Source organism: Spinacia oleracea, chromosome 6, assembly GCF_020520425.1.
Source record: "Spinacia oleracea cultivar Varoflay chromosome 6, BTI_SOV_V1, whole genome shotgun sequence".
Classification (NCBI taxonomy): Eukaryota; Viridiplantae; Streptophyta; class Magnoliopsida; order Caryophyllales; family Amaranthaceae; genus Spinacia; species Spinacia oleracea.
Genome location: NC_079492.1, coordinates 68,538,347 through 68,557,178, shown reverse-complemented (window position 1 = coordinate 68,557,178; position 18,832 = coordinate 68,538,347). Strand labels below are relative to the sequence as shown.

The following is an 18,832-nucleotide window of genomic DNA, read 5'->3' as shown; positions in this document are numbered from 1 at the left end:
TGCCAAACTAGAATTTTTACAGTTTGTTTTTTTCAAACCGCTTGGTATGTATTACGAAGTACTTATTTAATACTAATGAATTACCTTATGAATTGTATGTTTTTGCAGCCGGTTTTCAACCCTCCGACAAGGCCCCCAAAGCTACAACTGGCTCGAAAACTAGAACTGTAGCCAGCCATGGTGTCACCTGGAACCACACACCAGTAGTTATGTTGTGTTATGATACAACGTAACAATTTTTCCCTGGCTATTGTGTGTCTGGTGTGGAAGATTAGGTGAAATTAATTTTAATGCGTTTGTCGGAGCATGGTAAGTATGCGAATTTGGTTAGAACAACAACATTATGCATTATAATTATGGGAGTAAGCTTTTGTATAATTATTTTGTCGGTCTAAATGTTATCGACGTTTCTATGCCATGTAATATTTTAGTAATGTTTCTATGCCATGTAATATTTTAGAACCTTTATTTAACAATTACCGGATACTCTATTATCGATCTTAACTTTTAAGTCCCAAAATTTTATGGTACATGTTTCTATGCCATGTAATATTTTAAGTACTGTTTACCAGTGTTTTCAACATGTAATATTATACGCAAATGGAACGTGCATGATGAAATACCTATGTAATGATCAAATACCAAATGTAAAGTACCAAACAACCTATTAGTAATTTGCTTTGGCACATTCGACAGGGGAGTATGGTAGTCCAACCAAGAGTACAACATACATAGGAAAATACCAAACACTTTGACAAACCCATTTACATTCACCAATAAAGTACCAAATACTATGCCATACCATATACATTAAGTACTAATTTATGAAATACTGATATTGGGTGAAGGAAAGAATGAATTCTGTTGCAAGAATACAAGAGTTTAGTACAGGAAATAAACCAGACTTATTAATGACCAGAAAACACGATCAAGAATTTTAAATAATACCTATAAGGGATGTAAACAATATTGTACAACATGATGAAGACCTAGGTTCTTAATTTTTGCTAAGGTCATGACATCCGAGGAGGTCTTGTGTGAATATTTGATTATGATTATGGGTGCCATGATAAACTTGATTGGCTTGCAAAGACGGATTGGCTTGCAACATGGGATAGCCGGTTTTTTGAAAATGTTGGGGACCACCAAGGCAGGACTCATTCCCACCCACCTGAAAACCCTGCTTACTGTTAAATACACCTTGCAAACACTGATTCACGGTGGCATGATAATTTCCAGTACCATTGCTGGTGAAGTACCTAATGGAAGCAGCATTCTGGGACAGCTAATCCCCATTACAGAGTTGTGAATTTTGAGACAGTTGCACTCCGCTGTGGTTTTGTGACATTTGAGACAGTTGCATTCCGATGATGTTCTGCGACATTTGCACTCCATTAAGGTTTTGGGATAGTTGAACACCGCCAACGTGTTGGGACATATGAGGTCGTTGTGCAATTGGCATACTAGGTATGTTTGGGTTCAATACAATCCCGCAAGGATCTTGGGACGACATAATCACATCAGCCCCCTCAGGAGTCATACGAATCCCACCAACAGACATTTGAATATGTGTCTGTCCTGGTGTTGGGAACAAATTTGTGGCAACTCCTCCACCAGCTCTACTGCTGGATGACTACAATATTAAAAAAATCATATTCAGAATGAAGTAGGCTCATCAATATTAATGTGTTATATAAAGTGTAATTAAATAAGTCACCTGGTAGTGTTGAACAGGGAACCCATTGTTGTAATTCTGTTGCGGGTATAGCATACTGCCTCTTACAACCCCTTCACGTTGCTGTGAATCAGCAGCAACACTACTTACCTGGTGTCATTCAAAATAAAAGTCTTTCAAAACAACCGTAAGGACGACAATAACATATTTTCCAATAACTAAAATACGTTCTCTTTGACTCACATGTCGATTATGGCCACCCCAACCAGGAGAGAAGGGGTTCTGTGGGTGAACATAATTATTTTGTTGATGTACCAACACAGCCCCCCTGTTTTGATTAATACTTGGTTCTGGGTTGACATCAGCAACTACGTTTTTGCTTTTCCTCACTTGTCTCTTTCCCGGTTTTTTATTCTCGCCTGGTTGCAAGAATCGTTTGTCACGTGTCCTGTGAGCCTTGACACCACCACGCGTATCAGGATCTTTTATACTTAGTGTTGGGGTTGGAGTGGGAGTCTCTCCAATGCTATTAGGAGGTTTGTTTACGGACCCTGGAGTTGTTGGTCCGTCACTCGCCTTTCTCTTCCCGACGGAAGATGGTCCACCTCCTTCATTATCACCGACAACTGCTGTTACCACATCACTTTCATCCAGCCGTAACACAATATTCATAATGCCTTCAATCACCAAGTCCAACTTCTGCTCAGAAATTGAACCTCTAAGAGCAGCGGGTTCCACCGCATTCATAATCTTGTCATAGCGCTTAACTTCATCTGTTTTCTACGGATCATGGTAAGCAACCTTCACAAGAGTGTGCTTGCGTTGGATATCCTTCCTCCAACGATCAACAATGTAACCGGCTGGTACAGTTTCAACGTTCTCCATGTCCAAAACCTTAATGATGTGCCTACAAACTATGCCATGACACTCAAAGTGTTTGCATTCACACTTTGCAAAACAGGTCTCCTTGTTGAACAATACAATATAAATACGCTTCCGGCCACCTAGTGAAATTTCCTTTTTCAAGAACTTTGATCATATCCATACTTTGTCCGACACATTATGCTCAACCTCCTGATCAGATATTATTTTAGAACTAACAGGTGTTACATAACATACCCGCATGCACTGTATCTGGACTTCAACAAACTTTGCATCCGTGTATAGTTTCTGGAACTTTCTCTCCACAGCAAACTCACCAATCAAACAACGAGTGAACCGACAACAGTTCACATCAGCAGCTTTTTCATCGTTCGCCCTACTTTCCATAGCCTTGCAATACCTAGGAGCAAACTGATATAACCTCGTATTCTTCTTTAAGTACCCGTCAAAAAAACTATTAATACTTTCTACCCTCTGGGTCGTCTGCATCCCTGCCCAAAATATATGCTTCACGTAAGCTGGGATCCACATTTCTCGCTGTTTATACAACCCTGATAAAAATAACAACATGGGTGACTTACTACCTAAACAAATGAAGATGTACAGAACGTTGTTTGAAAACCAAAATAAATATGCAAGTTGTGTAAATGTTAATCATGTACCAACTGAGGATGTACTTTGAAAAAAAAGGGTTGTTTACATCTTACTCATGTACCAAATTCAAGCAGTTTGGTCCACTGAATTCTAAAGGATTACCATCAAAGATTTGCAACTATTAGACAACATATATAACTTTTGCGAAATCATTGCATACCGTTAAGCCACTTATAGCTTTTCTTTGCCTCCTCAAGCTTAAAAGTTTTGACAACTTCAGCCCAGTCCTCCTCGAATTCTTCGGGGGTCAAACTATTGTATATCACATTCTGTAAGGCAACTTTGATTTGGGGAAAATCAGTCAACGATCCCAATTTCCGGCTAAACTTCTGCATAATATGCCACATACACCAACGATGTCTGGTTTTAGGCCTTGGCATTTCTATTCGAATTGCCTTCCTCATAGCTGCATCTTGGTCAGTCATCATTGCAGCTGGAGGTTTTCCCCCCCCATACACGACAACCATGACCTGAAGAGCCACACAAACGTTTCCGCATCTTCATGGGAAACTAATGCACAACCAAGCAATATAGTTTGACCATGGTGATTAACCCCGACAAAATTCGAAAATGGCAGCTCGTACTTATTTGTTAAATACGTAGAGTCAAAACATACAACATCCCCAAAATACTGATAGGCAGCTCTGCTTCGAGCATCAACCCACATTACGTCCTTCAACTTCCCTGTTTTGTCAAGCCGGTGAAGATGGAAAAAATTTTGGTTGTCCTTGGTCATTTTATCTAAGTAATTTATCATTGCAACAGCATCCCCATCTCTAAGCCTTAGTCGCATCCTCTTATTTAAAATATTGTGCATATCTTTCTTGGTGAAACCTATATTCTCTACCCCATTCCTTCTGCCCGCTAAGTTGTTGAAAATCTGTGCAATAGGGGCCCCTGAATCGTGATCGTTTTCCATCTGTTTCAGGATTGTCTGTGTTATTCTCTTCACCCGAAACATCGAAATATGTGTTGACTTGGTAGGCGTAGGAACATGGTTAACGTGTTCATTCACAACAGTCTTCACAACCCAAAAGTTCCCATTACGAGCACCGTACAACATAACAGGGCAACCACACTTCTTCGTCTTCCTCTTAACAATTGGTTCCTGAACACAGGTGACTATCTTCCCATTAACCCTACGCCGGTACTTTGGCCTTCCGTGACACTCGCACCTCCATACATAGGTCCTGAGGGAATTTGATTTCCCTGTTTCATTGTCTTTACCCTGGCTCCTATTCCCTCCCATACAGACCACACCAAAACCTTGCTGCTCCCCATAGGAACGGTAATATTCGTTCAAACCTTCCCAATTGTCAAATGTCATTCCAACAGCAGGGCTTGCAATAACAGGACCAGTTGTCCTCTTCGTAGGAGTCGTATAAACATCCTTATGGTTCCCCCCTACATCTGCCCCAAACCCACCATCATCCCCATCACCCCCGCCAGTTATTAGATTCTCCTTACCATAAGTGTTTCCTACGTCCACAATATCTTCTTCATCAACAAAAACATCTTCTGACTTATCATCATTCAGGTCATCATCATTTTCAATAAATAATTCCTCATCTAGTTCATCTCCGGCATCCAGTGATTCATCACAATCATCATCAACCAAGTCATCCTCCTCCCCACTATCATCACCTTCTTCCGCATCACCTACTTCCGCATCACCTTCTTCCGCATCACCTCGAACTACTTCTTCATCACTATCACTTGCCCCATCATATTCCTCAAAACCATCATCACTACAAAAATTCCCTTCATCATCCAAGAAATCATCATCCCCATCATTTTCAACTACCTTAATAATAGCACATACAATGCATTAATTTTGGAGATTCGTACACACTTCTAATACCGAACTTGAATTTTTTTTTATACATATTCAGTTTGGTATCAATAACTATAAACAATTTAGTCAACAACAAATCAAACTTCTTAATCTTTCAGACAATGCATGCCCTCTAAATCTCTAATCATTGCAAGGTTTTCCACATTCATTAACTACCAATTTTACAATAATTCAGCATTATAAGGCTAAACCCTAAATTAATCTCTAATGATTGCAAGGTTTTCCACATTATTTAATTACCAACAAAGTTAAACCCTAACGCATTATAAGCCTAAACCCTTACTTAATCTGTACTCATTGCAAGGTTTTCCACATTAATTTATTACCAAGTTCACATTAATTCAGCATTAAAAATCCTAAACCCTGCATTAATCGCTAATACCTTGCAATGTTCTTCCCCAATTCAATTTTGTTATTAATATACCCTAAAACTTCCCGACATTATTTGAATTGAATACGAATACATACCTGGTCTAAATGCAACTTTCTTTTGCTACTCAAGACTCCTTCTTCCTCCATGGATGCGACTTATCTCTTAGGTTAAGGAACCCAGATGCAACATTATTCGGAAAACCGATTTCCAATTACCAGATCTGAAAGGAGTGAAGAAGTTGATTAATTAAGGAACCCAGATGTAATTTGAAGGAGACCCGGTTACTAATAGAAGGAAGGAGTAATTATTTACAAAATGATTGTGAAGAACTATACCAATTTTTGCCGCTCAACTTTCAGCCAAATCTTTGGCGCAATTCATCAATATTTCACTCTCTCTCTAGAATTCAGTAAATGCAAATGGCGCTAAACTGAGTATGCTATTTCCTTTTATTTTTCACACACCTTTTACCCCACTTTTGGAGAAACTATTATTTTAATGCTAGTATACCATTTAAATGGTATACCTAGTATAGATCAAGACTTCCTCACTTCAGTTGCAGTAGCGAGGTTTCTTCTGTTTTTTGTAGGGTTAACTTTGGTAGTGATTGCTACTGGCATAGTGCTACCATGTCTCCCATATCTGTACATATATTAATACTAGTGTTATATGCACACGATGCGTGCGAATATAAGAAACAGATTTGTGTTATTACATTTAAACTTGAAATAACATGTAAAAAATATAATATAAATGTGATGAATGCATTCGAATATAAGAAACATATAAGTTAGATATAGGCGAACGCATATAAACAAATTGATTAAAATGATAAAGAATTTATTTAAGGGTTAGATTGATTAAAATGCTTCTTTGGGCTTTTCCTAGTGGGTAGGTTGCCATTATATTATCTATTTCATAAGTGCGGAGGGTATTTTAGTAATCTCAGGGAGACACCAAAAGTGAATTTACTAAAATAACCTCACATCTTCACTTATATAATAGAGATAATGTAAAATAAGTTATGGCCTTGTTAATGACTATTTTTGCATCTTGTTTCAAGCTGCATTGAGCTACCCCTCCCCTCCCTTTTCCCCCGATTTATTGATAAGTAGCTACCTATATAATTAGGGGGCACCGATAGGTTACTTGGGTTGCTCACTTTCTGATACGGCTAATTTGCTTTGTTACTTTAATGTTAGTAAAGAGTAGGGGCATGATTTGTAGAACATATAGCAATACAATTTAGAACATAAACCTGAGATTTTTAGAACATGGAATCAATTGGACTTATATTTCTATGTTGATGCAGTTTGTTCCTACGTGATATTGCCTTTGCTAATTTGTCTACAATATAATCATTTAAAATGTACATAAACCTCGAGCTCTAAACAATATGTGTATTATTGTAAATTTCGTCAATATTGAATCTTATATTAAACAACCATCCGTCGTCTTATTGGTCAAACCGAATCGACATACGGTTATTAAACATACAACAAAAATTCAGAACACGGGTCATAATTTGTACTACGTAGAACATAAGGTGATAGATTTTAGAACATGGTCAACCAAGCTAAAATACTTTGAAATTAAAATATGAAGTATAAAATTTATCTTACAATTTCGACCATAACACTAAAAATACGACACAAAAGTTCAATCTTTGATCATTTTTCAAAACTAGCTAATACGAATGAAAGTTGAGTAAAATAAAACTTCAGCCCAAAAACATCATTCTCTATTTCTATGACAAAACCCTGAAAAAAATAGACAGATTAATGTCAATAAAACTAAGGAATATATAATCAAAGTGTTATACAAATTTAAAACATGTCGTGTCATTATTTATAACATGATGTTCTTATTATGTTCTTTCTTTGTACTCTATGTTATAAGTAATAAAAGTGACTACTACCTCCGTTTCAAAAAGATCTTTACAGTTACTATTTGCACGGATTTTAATGCAATATTTAACTACTGATATATCCAATTTTGTATGTGAAAAATTTATAAAAATTTGATATTCTGAAAATACATTCCGAGGCCAATCTAACAAGATCTTACATGTAACGTTTTGATGTATATAATGGTGAGAATATACGGTCAAAGTTTGTATACTTTGAACACATTTTCCAAAGCGTAAAGAACTTTGTGAAACGGAGGTAGTATATTATTATGACAGTAACTATATGACTATGACAATAACAATAACTATATCAGCAATTATGTGAGTATCTTACCATCGTTAAATCTAAGAGTTACTATATGATGCATAATAGAAACTATATGTTTTACATAGTTACTATGTTATTTTTTCATATTTACATGTTAAATTATTAACTTAGTTTATATATGATTAATTCATAAATACAAGGATGATGCATTCAGAATTGAACTCGGGCAAATAATAACTTCTGCAAGGACCACAAAAGCATGAGAAGAAGAATAAAGTTATGACAACCATGAAAACCAAGGACGTGGTACGTAGAGGAAGGAGATGACGCGGATGTGGAAGGAGAGGATGTGCTGGTGGAAGGAGGGAGGGACGTGGACGTGGCGATTAGTATTGTTTAGTCCAAAAAACATTTGAGCTAATGTGGTTTATTTAATATAATAGATGCAAATAATTAGAACGTCGTAGCTAAAAACAACTAACCATGTAGTATTGTTTTTCTTAATTACTGTTCAAGAGTTATAATTACTCTTACTTTTGATATAGTTACTTTTTTTAATTTCAATAATTATATGATATATAATAGTAACTATATAATAGAAAAAGTTACAATATGACCTCTAAGCATCTATATCATATGGTTTATTTTATAATATAATAATTGTTTTCAGTTAAATTTACTTTTCTATATGATATAGTTAGTTAGTTACTCTTTGGATAGATTAGTTACCATTATCGAAATGACTACATTATTATTATTATTATTATTATTATTATTATTATTATTATTATTATTATTATCTAAAGATATAGTTACTTTACAGAATCTATAGTTTCTACAATTTACTCGTTTTGTTTGCAAAAATGAATATATAATTATTCTTATTTTTATAGTAATTGTTTTACAGTTAAAATTACTTTTCTATATGATATAGTTACTATTTGGATATAATAGTTATTCTTATCGAAATGACTATATTTTTGTTTTCATAGTTACTATTCTGAAGATATAGTTACTTTACAGAACCTATAGTTTCTATAATTTACTCTTTTTGTCTGCAAAAATGAATATATAATTATTCTTATTTTTATAGTAATTGTTTTACAGTTAAAATTACTTTTCTATATGATATAGTTAATCTTTGGATAAAATAGTTATTCTTATCGAAATGACTATATTATTATTATTATTTTCACAGTTACTATTCTGAAGATATTACTTTACAGAACCTATACTTTCTATAATTTACTCTTTTTGTCTGTAATAATGAGTATATAATTATTCTTATTTTTATAGTAATTGTTTTACAGTTAAAATTACTATCTTAGATGATATAATTACGCTTGGGATAGAATAGTTATTCTTATCAAAATGACATTTTTTTTCATAGTTACTATTCTGAAGATATAGTTAATTTACATAACCTATAGTTTCTATAATTTACGTACTCTTTTTGTCTGCAAGAATAAATATATAATTATTCTTATTTTTTATATAGTTACTATTTCGGATAACATTAACTATAAGATATACGAAGTATAATAGTAACTATAGAATAAAAAGAGTTACTATATGATATAAAAGAGTAAATATTTCTATAAGATTACAAAAAGTAATCAAAGCCTTCTCCGGTTTCTTGCTCTGTAATTAAAAAAACCATCAAAAATCAATTCAATAACACAAAACCAAATCAAATCAAACCAAAAAACAACAAGAACATCCACTGTAGGAACGGAACGGATTCGAACAAAGTCGATTTCCCCAAAAACACTAAACTTATAGAAATATTTACTATATGAAACAATCTATACAATATCAATCTCATCGAATCACAACAAATTTGCTTGATTTGTAGATGAATCACAACCAATTTGCTTGATTTGTAAGATAAAATGGTTGATTTGAGGGTTAGACTACCATGAGATTTGCAAGTCGAATTGATATGATGATTGATTTTATGTAATTAATTTGTAAATGGAATTGAACTGCAACGGAGATAGCAGTAGAGGATGACGGAATAGCAAATGCGATGGAATCTCACGCGATGGTAGATTCTTTGCCGGAAGAAGAGTAGGAATCAACGACAACATCGTCGCAAGGAACACCACCATTGAGAGACTCACTGTCATCGTCATCATCATTATCGTCGTTCGTAGTTATTGTAGATAGGTTGGTCTTCTTTGGAAGCCACGGGGGAAAGGGAGGAGAGAGAACATCGGAGAGGTGGTGTAATGGGAGAGAAAGAAGGGGGAGGAGGTGGGTTAGGTCATGTAAAATTCTCCCTGTCCACTATTGCTATTTACAAAAAAAACCCTGGTCCACGCTAATTATAGCGTGGACCGGGTCCATGCAAGTGGAATTGGTGCACTTATAGTTCATAACGTCTTCAGTTATAGGTCAGAACATATGCAATAAAGATTAGAACATAAGGAGCTACTAATTAGAATAAGCTAGGAATGAATTATCGACTCCATACCTTCATTAATTCTCTATTAATCTCTCCCTATTTCACTACCTACGTACTGCTGATTTTATATATCCACAATAAAATTTTCACTTCCGTTTTACCATTTGTTCTAAATCTTCGATGGCGGAACATAAAAGCACTAATTTAGAACATATGCACCACTAGTTTTGAACATAAGAAATAATGATTTAGGACCTAATACCGTCGACATAAATTCATTAATTCACCGGATACCACAATTGATTCAAACAAGAAAAATTAAGAATATGAATACCAGATATTTAGAACAAACATAGATGCAAATTGCAAAATTAAATCAGTTTCCTCCAATAATACAAACTAAGACAAATTTAAATAAAAAAGCACAAATTCTATAAGATATTCAATCAAATTATAATTTGAATTGAATGAACAAATCAAACACATGAATAAAAGAAAATATGTTATTGAAACTGTTGAAATATTAATCTAGAAAAATCTAGATAATATGTTTGTAAAAATCTAGTAGGAGAATTTCTAGAATTATCCTAAGAAAAATCTAGTAAGAAAAATCTAGATAAATGACAAGTGTAGAAAAATCTAGAAAGTAGGATACACCCACTATAAATATGTTGTATGCATAAGTTGATGGGTGAGCTAATCAAGAGAGCTCCCACAAAATATGAGAGGTAGAAACAAGTTTTCTACCAAAGCAAATAGTGTTGTACAATTCTTATTAATGTAATCAATGATCACAATGCAATTTTTTTATACAATTGAGGTCCATCAAAACTTCCGCGTACGTCCTCAAATTTCTATCAGAAACTAAAAATCAAAGTGAAATTGAATCAAAATACATAAAATTCAGTCGAAGTATGACTGAATTACAAGATCAAACATATAATCACCAAAATAAATAATTGAAATTATATAGTTCAAAACTGAACCCAAATTGAAAACATACCTTTAAATTAAACCTAAAAAATACAGAGTATGAAAATTCGACGAATATAATCAATAATGTTGTGTAAAGTCGCAAGAATTTGACCAGAATGATGAAATCCGATGCAGTTGATGCTCCAATGTGTGCGGCGTTAGCAAGAGAGAGAAAGTACATAGAAGTTGCAGGTTTAGAGAGAGAGAAATTGAGCACGGGTGAATAAGATGATAGGGGTAAGTGTTTAACAAAATTACAAACATGCCATTAGTAAGAAATTCATTTTGAGCGGTCAAATCAGATTAAATCTTACGGTCCAAAGAGTGTTTTTATCGAGAGAAGTGTTCTTACCGAGAAAAGTGTTCTTATATATACGTAGTATATATACTAGATTATGGCCCGTGCATGCACAAATATTCAAAAAATATAATTTGGCCATTTATTTTTAAAGAAATATTCAACTTAAACATTTATACACTAAATCTAATGCATAATTAATAAATTTCGAACTTACTCATTTTTTCATCTAATATGCAATTTCCGTCCTACTACGTATTATATATTCAGAAAGTTTTGTGTAAGACCGTCTAACGGTTACACCACTTTTTGGTACTAACTAAACTAGTGTAAAACATAACTAAAAGTAATAAAATCATAACTAACTGAATAACAAAATAGTTAAGGTATAAAGACAAATAGTTAAATTTATGAGTCGAATAGTTATTATTTTTGAACAACCTTATTATTAACTAAAACTCATAAAATCTTAACTAATTGATCTCATTGTTTAACTAATCAGTTTCATTGTTTAACTAATTGGTTCAGTGCTTAATTAATTAGTTCGGTTGCATAACTACACTAGTAGAAAAAACCTCAAATGCTTGGGGTAAAATGCCATCAAGTGTTGGTAATTATGCCCCCATCACTTGAGGGTAAAGCACTTTGTAATATTTCAAGTGCTTGGGGTTGACCCGAAGCACTTAACATGTTAAGTGCTTGGGGTTCCAGAAACCCCAAGCACTTGACAAGTTAAGTGCTTGGGGTTAACAAAAAACCCCAAGCACTTAAACTTGGGATTTCTGGAAAACCCCAAGCACTTGATATTAACAATATATTTTAAATAAAATCTGCTACTATCAAGTCCTTGGGGTATTTTTAATACCCCAAGCACATAATATCCATTTTTTTTTGTAAATTTTTCCAGGCCCGTACCACTTTAGCACAATATGTAGTAGCTATAAAACCTGTACTTACATCAAACAACCTCATTCAACCATAACTTATATATTATACACCAATAAACATGCCCTTAGCTCATCCATTCACCATTCAATAACACAAGTGAAAAAAAAAATCAAAACAAATATCAAACAACAGATTAAAACATATTGTATCTAAATTTTTAATGGAAATAGGTAGATAACTACATTATTAGATTCATTATAATGCTAAAAACGCGACCAATCAAAGACATTCATTAGTAATAAATCGTGCCAACTTGTCTCGAACACATTTTATTTCATCACTCGTGAAGGAACGCTCCCTTGGTTTGTTCATGAATTCCTATAATCAAATCCAAAAAAAAAACATGTAATAAATTAGTATGAGAAATGAATATTGCAAAATATAATATGAACATTATTTTAAAACAATAATGGAGTTATATGAACAATTTTGACTTAAATGGCCGTTTTCGGTTCCAACTCTTAACTAATGAACCTAAATATGTATTCCAAACCATTTACACGTTTAATCTACTTAATATTAGGATGATAAGATTCATTCTCATCTACTTTGGTCAAGTTATGCACATTTATGGCTCGTTTGATTGTTATATGATATATTTTGACTATAATGGTTGTTTTCGCTCCCAACTCTCAACTAATGAAGCTAAATAGGTATTATAAGAAATTTACATGTTTAATATACTTAATATTAGTATGATAAGACTAATTCACAGCTACTTCGGTCAAGTTATGCAGTTCATGGCTCGTTTGATCGTTATATGTCATATTTTGCTATAATGGTTATTTTCGGTTCGAACTCTTAACTAATGAAACTAAATAGGTATTCTAAGAACTTTACATGTTTAATATACTTCATATTAGGATTCCAAAACTCATTCTCATCTACTTTGGTCAACTTATGCAATTTAAGGTTCGTTTGATCGTTATATGTCATATTTTGACTATAATTGTTGTTTTTGCTCCCAACTCTCAACTAATGAAGATAAATAGGTATTCTAAGCCCTTTAATTTGTTAATATACTAAATATTAGGATGTTAAGACTCATTCGATGCTACTTTGGTCAACTTATGCAATTTAAGGCTCGTTTGATCGTTATATGACATATTTTGACTATAGTGGTCGTTTTCGCTCCCAACTAGACTAACGAACCCAAATACGGATTCTCTATCCTTTTATATGTTTAATATACTTAGTATTAGGTTGCTAAGACTCATTCTTATCTACTTTGGTCAAGTTATGCACATTTAAGGCCCGTTTGACCGTTATAGGACATATTTTGACTATAATGGTCGTTTTCGGTCCCAACTCTCAACTAATGAAGCTTAATAGATATTATAAACTTTTACACCTTTAACATACTTAGTATTAGGTGGCTAAGACTCATTATCAGCTATTTTGGTCAACTTAAGCACATTTAAGGCTCGTTTGATCGTTATATGACATATTTTGACTATAATGGTCGTTTTCGCTCCCAACTCTTTACTAATGAACCTAAATACGTATTCCCTATCCTTTACACGTTTCATATACTTAGTATTAGGTTGTTGAGGCTCATTAGCATCTACATCGGTCAAGTTATGCACATTTGAGGCTCGTTGACCGTTATAGGAGATATTTTAACTATAATGGTTGTTTTTGCTCCCAACTTTGAACTAATGAAGTAAAATAGGTATTATAAGCCTTTTACATGTTTAATGTAAGCCTTTTAAATGCTTAATATACTTAATATTAGGATGTTAAGACTCATTCTCATCTACTTTGGTCACCTTATGCAATTTAAGGCTCGTTTGATCGTTATATGACATATTTTGACTATAATGGTCGTTTTCGATCCCAACTCTTAACTAATGAACCTAAATAAGTATTTTAAAACTTTACACCTTTAATATACTTAGTATTAGGTTGCTAAGATTCATTCTCATCTACTTTGGTCAAGTTATGCACATTTAAGGCCCGTTTGACCTTTATAGGTCATATGTTGACTAATGGTCGTTTTTGGTCCCAACTCTAAACTAATGAAGCTAAATAGGTATTTCTAAACCCTAAGTTTAATATAATTATATAAAGTTGCTAAGACTCATTAACATCTACTTTGGTCAACTTATGCACATTTGAGGCTCGTTTGACCGTTATAGGACATATTTTGACTATAAAGGTCGTTTTCGGTCCCAACTCTAAACTAATGAAGCTAAATAGGTATTCTAAACCCTTTACACGTTTAATATACTTAGTATTAGGTTGCTAAGACTTATTCTCATCTACCTTGGCCAAGTTATGCACATTTAAGTCTCGTTTGATCGTTATATGTCATATTTCGGCTTAAATGATAGTTTTCGCTTCCAACTCTTAACTAATAAACCTAAATAGGTATTCTAAACCCTTTACATGTTTAATTTACTTATTATTAGGTTTCTAAGACTCATTCTCATCTACTTTGGTCAAGTTATGCACATTTAAGGCTTATTTGATCGTTATAGGTCATATTTTGACTATTATAGTCGTTTTCGCTCCCAACTCTAACCCCTGTAGTTAAATAGGTATTATAAACCCTTTACATGTTTAATATATATATTTTTTATATTTCTAAGACTCACTCTCTCCTAGGTTTGTCAAGTTATGCACATTGAAGGCTCGTTTGACCGTTATAAGTCATATTTTGACTATATCGGTCGTTTTCGCACCGAACTCTCAACTAATGAACCTAAATAACCATTCTACAATCTTGAAATTTTTAACATACTAGGTTTTATATTTCTAAGACTCATTCTCATCTACTTTGGTCAAGTTATGCGCATTTAAGGATCGTTTAATTCGTTATAGGATATATTTTAACTATAATGGTTGTTTTCGCTCCCAACTCTTAACTAATGAAGCTAAATAGGTATTCTAAATATTTTTATGTTAAATATACTTAATATTAGGTTGATAAGACTCATTCTCATCTACTTTGGTCAAGTTATGCAGATTTAAGGCTTTTTTAATTGTTTTAGGACATATTTTGATTATAATGGTTGTTTTCGCTCCCAACTCTCAACTAATGAAGCTAAATAGGTATTCTAAACCCTTTAAATGTTTAATATACTCAATATTGGTATGATAAGATTCATTCTTATATACTTCGGTCAACTTATGCACATTTAAGGCTCGTTTGATCATTATATGTCATATTTTGACTTAAATGGTCGTTTTCGCTTCCAACTCTTAACTAATGAACCTAAATAAGTATTCTAAACTGTTTACATGTTTAATATACTTAGTATTAGGTTGATAATTCTCATTTTCATCTAATTTGGTCAAGTTATGCACATCAATGCTAGTTTCATCGTTATAGGACATATTTTGACTATAATGGTTGTTTTCGCTCCCAACTCTCAACTAATGAAGCTAATTAGATATTCTAAACCCTTTACATGTTTAATATACTTAGTATTAGGATGATAAGACTCATTCTCATCTACTTTGGTCAACTTATGCACATTAAAGGCTCGTTTGATCGTTATATGACATATTTTGACTATAATGGTTGTTTTCGCTCCCAACTCTTAACTAATGAAGCTAAATAGGCATTCTAAACCCTTAACATGTTTAATATACTTATTGTTAGGTTTATAAGACTCATTCTCTTCTACTTTGGTCAAGTTATGCACATTTAAGCCTCGTTTTATCCTTATAGGATATATTTTGACTCTAATGATTGTTTTCACTCCCAACTCTCAACTAATGAAGCTAAATAGGTATTCTAAACCCTTTACATGTTTAATAAACTTAGTTTCATGTTTTTAAGACTCATTCTCACCTATTTTATAAAATTTGTGGGAGCTTATTTCTATTTAAAGCATCAATAATTATAGTATAGTATGTACCTTCTTGAGATGCTCAACTTCCGAGCAACATGTGACTATATCGTACATAAACCTCATCACGTAGTAGCCACATTCTTGATTGTATCTTTGTTGTGCACACTAAAATTAAAATCACACAAATAAGATGGATGTTAGAAAAAGTATGTTGTTGCCGAATAACAAAGTGATGAATATATACATTAATTAATTACCTTCACTGATTTTCATAAAGGTGATCTTGATTTGTATATATCACTTCCATTTATTTTCTTCAATGCGCTGCACCTCCAGAATAAGAACTTTTAGTTGGAATATCATGCATAAGTACAAAATCAAATTGACATGTTAAACAAAATAAATATCAATACATGTTCAACAACCGTTTAACTAGTAAGTTTCGTGGTGGATCTTGTCGGAGAAAATCAAATTGATAGATTGTGTAACTTGAAGAGCATATCAAAAGGATTAGTTTAAAAAAAAAATTGTTATTTCTTGCTACTATTTTTGTACAATAGCATTCATTAAACAATATTATGAAACATACCCTTGTATAATCGGAGCAACGATGAACTTGACGTTTTTTGTTTTCGATTTTTGGATACCATTTTCGATATAATACTTCACATCCCCTGAATTGGACTAGCAGTTGTCATCACAAATCTCACTTAGACATAACCACCCAATATTTACAAAATATAAAGAGAAAGAATAAAATGTAAGAAATACATATCATTATCAATGGGGCTATTAATTTCGATCGCTACGTACACTCCTCACTAGCTCCAAGTTGAATCGTATCGCTACAAAATCAATCATCAATATTAGAACATTTTTTTTACGGAAACTTGTTCTACTTAATTCAGAAAATATTAATTTAGATAAGTGCAAATAATTATGGATACAAATTCTGATAAGCTAGAATAAAACAGTTAAACAAAATATAGTAAGTTGAACCAAACATGTCCTAAAGTACCTTACTTATTACTTACAAAGTATCCTGCCTCAATGAGTTATACCGAAGATTATGCACTTCCATAATTCCATTCCAAAACTTTAAGATTAAGTCTAGAAGTTCTGTATTTCTTGTTTCAGCTGCAAACTTAGCCTTTGATACTTTAAATAGCTATCTGCACACCTCCACCAGTAAAAATTCTAGTTTAAATATGATAAATATCATGAGGATGAGGAAAATTCTAAAACTTTGGGGTCAGTCACGGGTAAGCCACATTTATTGTTTGGGCATTCATACTCACAAGAATAATATAAACGAATTAGAGCACTTAAATGCCTGATCCGACCCTCTTTTTCCATTAAGCCCTCGTCCAATAACCATCCCGGCTTACAACGTGGCTACTCAACCAAATACAAATAAAACGGTCTCTGAGTTCTGATATTAAACCCCTTCACCTGCTTTGTTTCCTTCCTTTTACTACTCCTTTAGCAGTTACTCCAGATTTCTTTATGGTTCAGTCTTGCAATTTTTTTTAGAATATGAATTAAACTGCAGAATACATCATGCATATTCACCTTCCTGCTCTGCCTACATCTCTACACGACCTTAGTGCCTCCCTCTAACGTTCAAACCCTCTATATAAGTCTGCTTTGTGGCAACGCGGAAGAAGCACAAAGAGTACACCAAAAAAAGTCACCTATAGATTAATCTGACAGTTTGACGCCTTATTTTGTTTAGAATGACAGAAATCCTAATTATCAGAATATTTTTTGTTTTTAAATAAAAATATAGGCTATTCAAAGCACCTTGTAGACAAATTTAAATCTTCTAATACACTAATATGGTTCAGACATAAAAGACAAGCGACAAAGTAAGCATCAAAGGCAATTTAGTTGCCTATTTATTCCCCTAATTTCCAAAAGTATCCATAAATTACAAGCAAGAAATCTTATTTCTTTGTATGCTAAAGTCTCTCTTATCTGACAGTAGCTTTATCCTCCTGCTTGTTTTTATTATTTCAATCAACATTGACAGGCCTAGAATAACTAGAGGCATTTTGAATTCACTGGCAAACAAGCACACAATTCAATTCTCCATCAGTTTCTACTTGCAACCAACATCATAAAGTAGTTATGATAAGCAAGATAGTTATCCTAGAATAACTGTGCACAGGCCTTCAATTCAGTCACAGGCCAAGCCGAAAAAAAAGAAACCAAAATTACAACAAATTTAATAAAATCAACGGTGGTTAACAAAATTAACTGGTGGTTAATTCACTAATTGATACTTTTGAGGAATAATTATCAAATTTATAGAACAAAATTAACAAAAATGGTGAGTAAACAAATTGCAGAAATAACAAAATTGACAAAATAAATTTACATAACAAAAATTACAAAATTGCAGGAAGAACCTAGCAGTGGCCGGTGGGAGGAGAGCCATAGACGGCGGCAGTGCGCGTAGGAGGGGAGAGGAGATGAGGCGGTTGGGCGTCTTCCAGAAGTGGGCGAGTCGGAGAAACACGGGGGCTTCTAGCAGTAGGAGACGTCTTCAGTCACGCGGGGGAGGGGAGAAACGCGAGTTGGGGTGGATATGGCAGCCACGACACGGTGGTGCTTTTGGGGTGGGCGGTGTTGGGGAAGAAATGCAGGTGAGAAGGTTTGGGAAGAAACGAAGCCACGCAGATGAGAAAGAACTCAACGAAGGCTGTGTGAGAATCAAAGGGCGGGGAAATGAACATTGGAAGGGGAGGAATATTTTTGCAAATAAACCTAGGTGATGTAGGAGGAA

General features: G+C 33.7%; 1 long non-coding RNA gene across 3 annotated transcripts; it reads right to left on the bottom strand.

Annotated features, from left to right (window-relative positions):
* Positions 1 to 12,267: 12,267 nt before the first annotated feature.
* LOC110778356 (uncharacterized) lies at positions 12,268 to 18,782 on the bottom strand. Of its 3 annotated transcripts, none has more exons than XR_008923837.1 (6): positions 18,456 to 18,782; positions 17,063 to 17,216; positions 16,634 to 16,889; positions 16,302 to 16,368; positions 16,111 to 16,209; positions 12,268 to 12,562 (listed from the first exon to the last, which is right to left on the bottom strand). It is a non-coding gene; the product is annotated as an uncharacterized lncRNA (long non-coding RNA). The 3 variants fall into 3 exon arrangements; XR_008923836.1 differs by having other exon boundaries at positions 17,079 to 17,216; positions 18,456 to 18,781; XR_002530777.2 differs by lacking the exon at positions 17,063 to 17,216 and having other exon boundaries at positions 18,456 to 18,777.
* Positions 18,783 to 18,832: the final 50 nt, after the last annotated feature.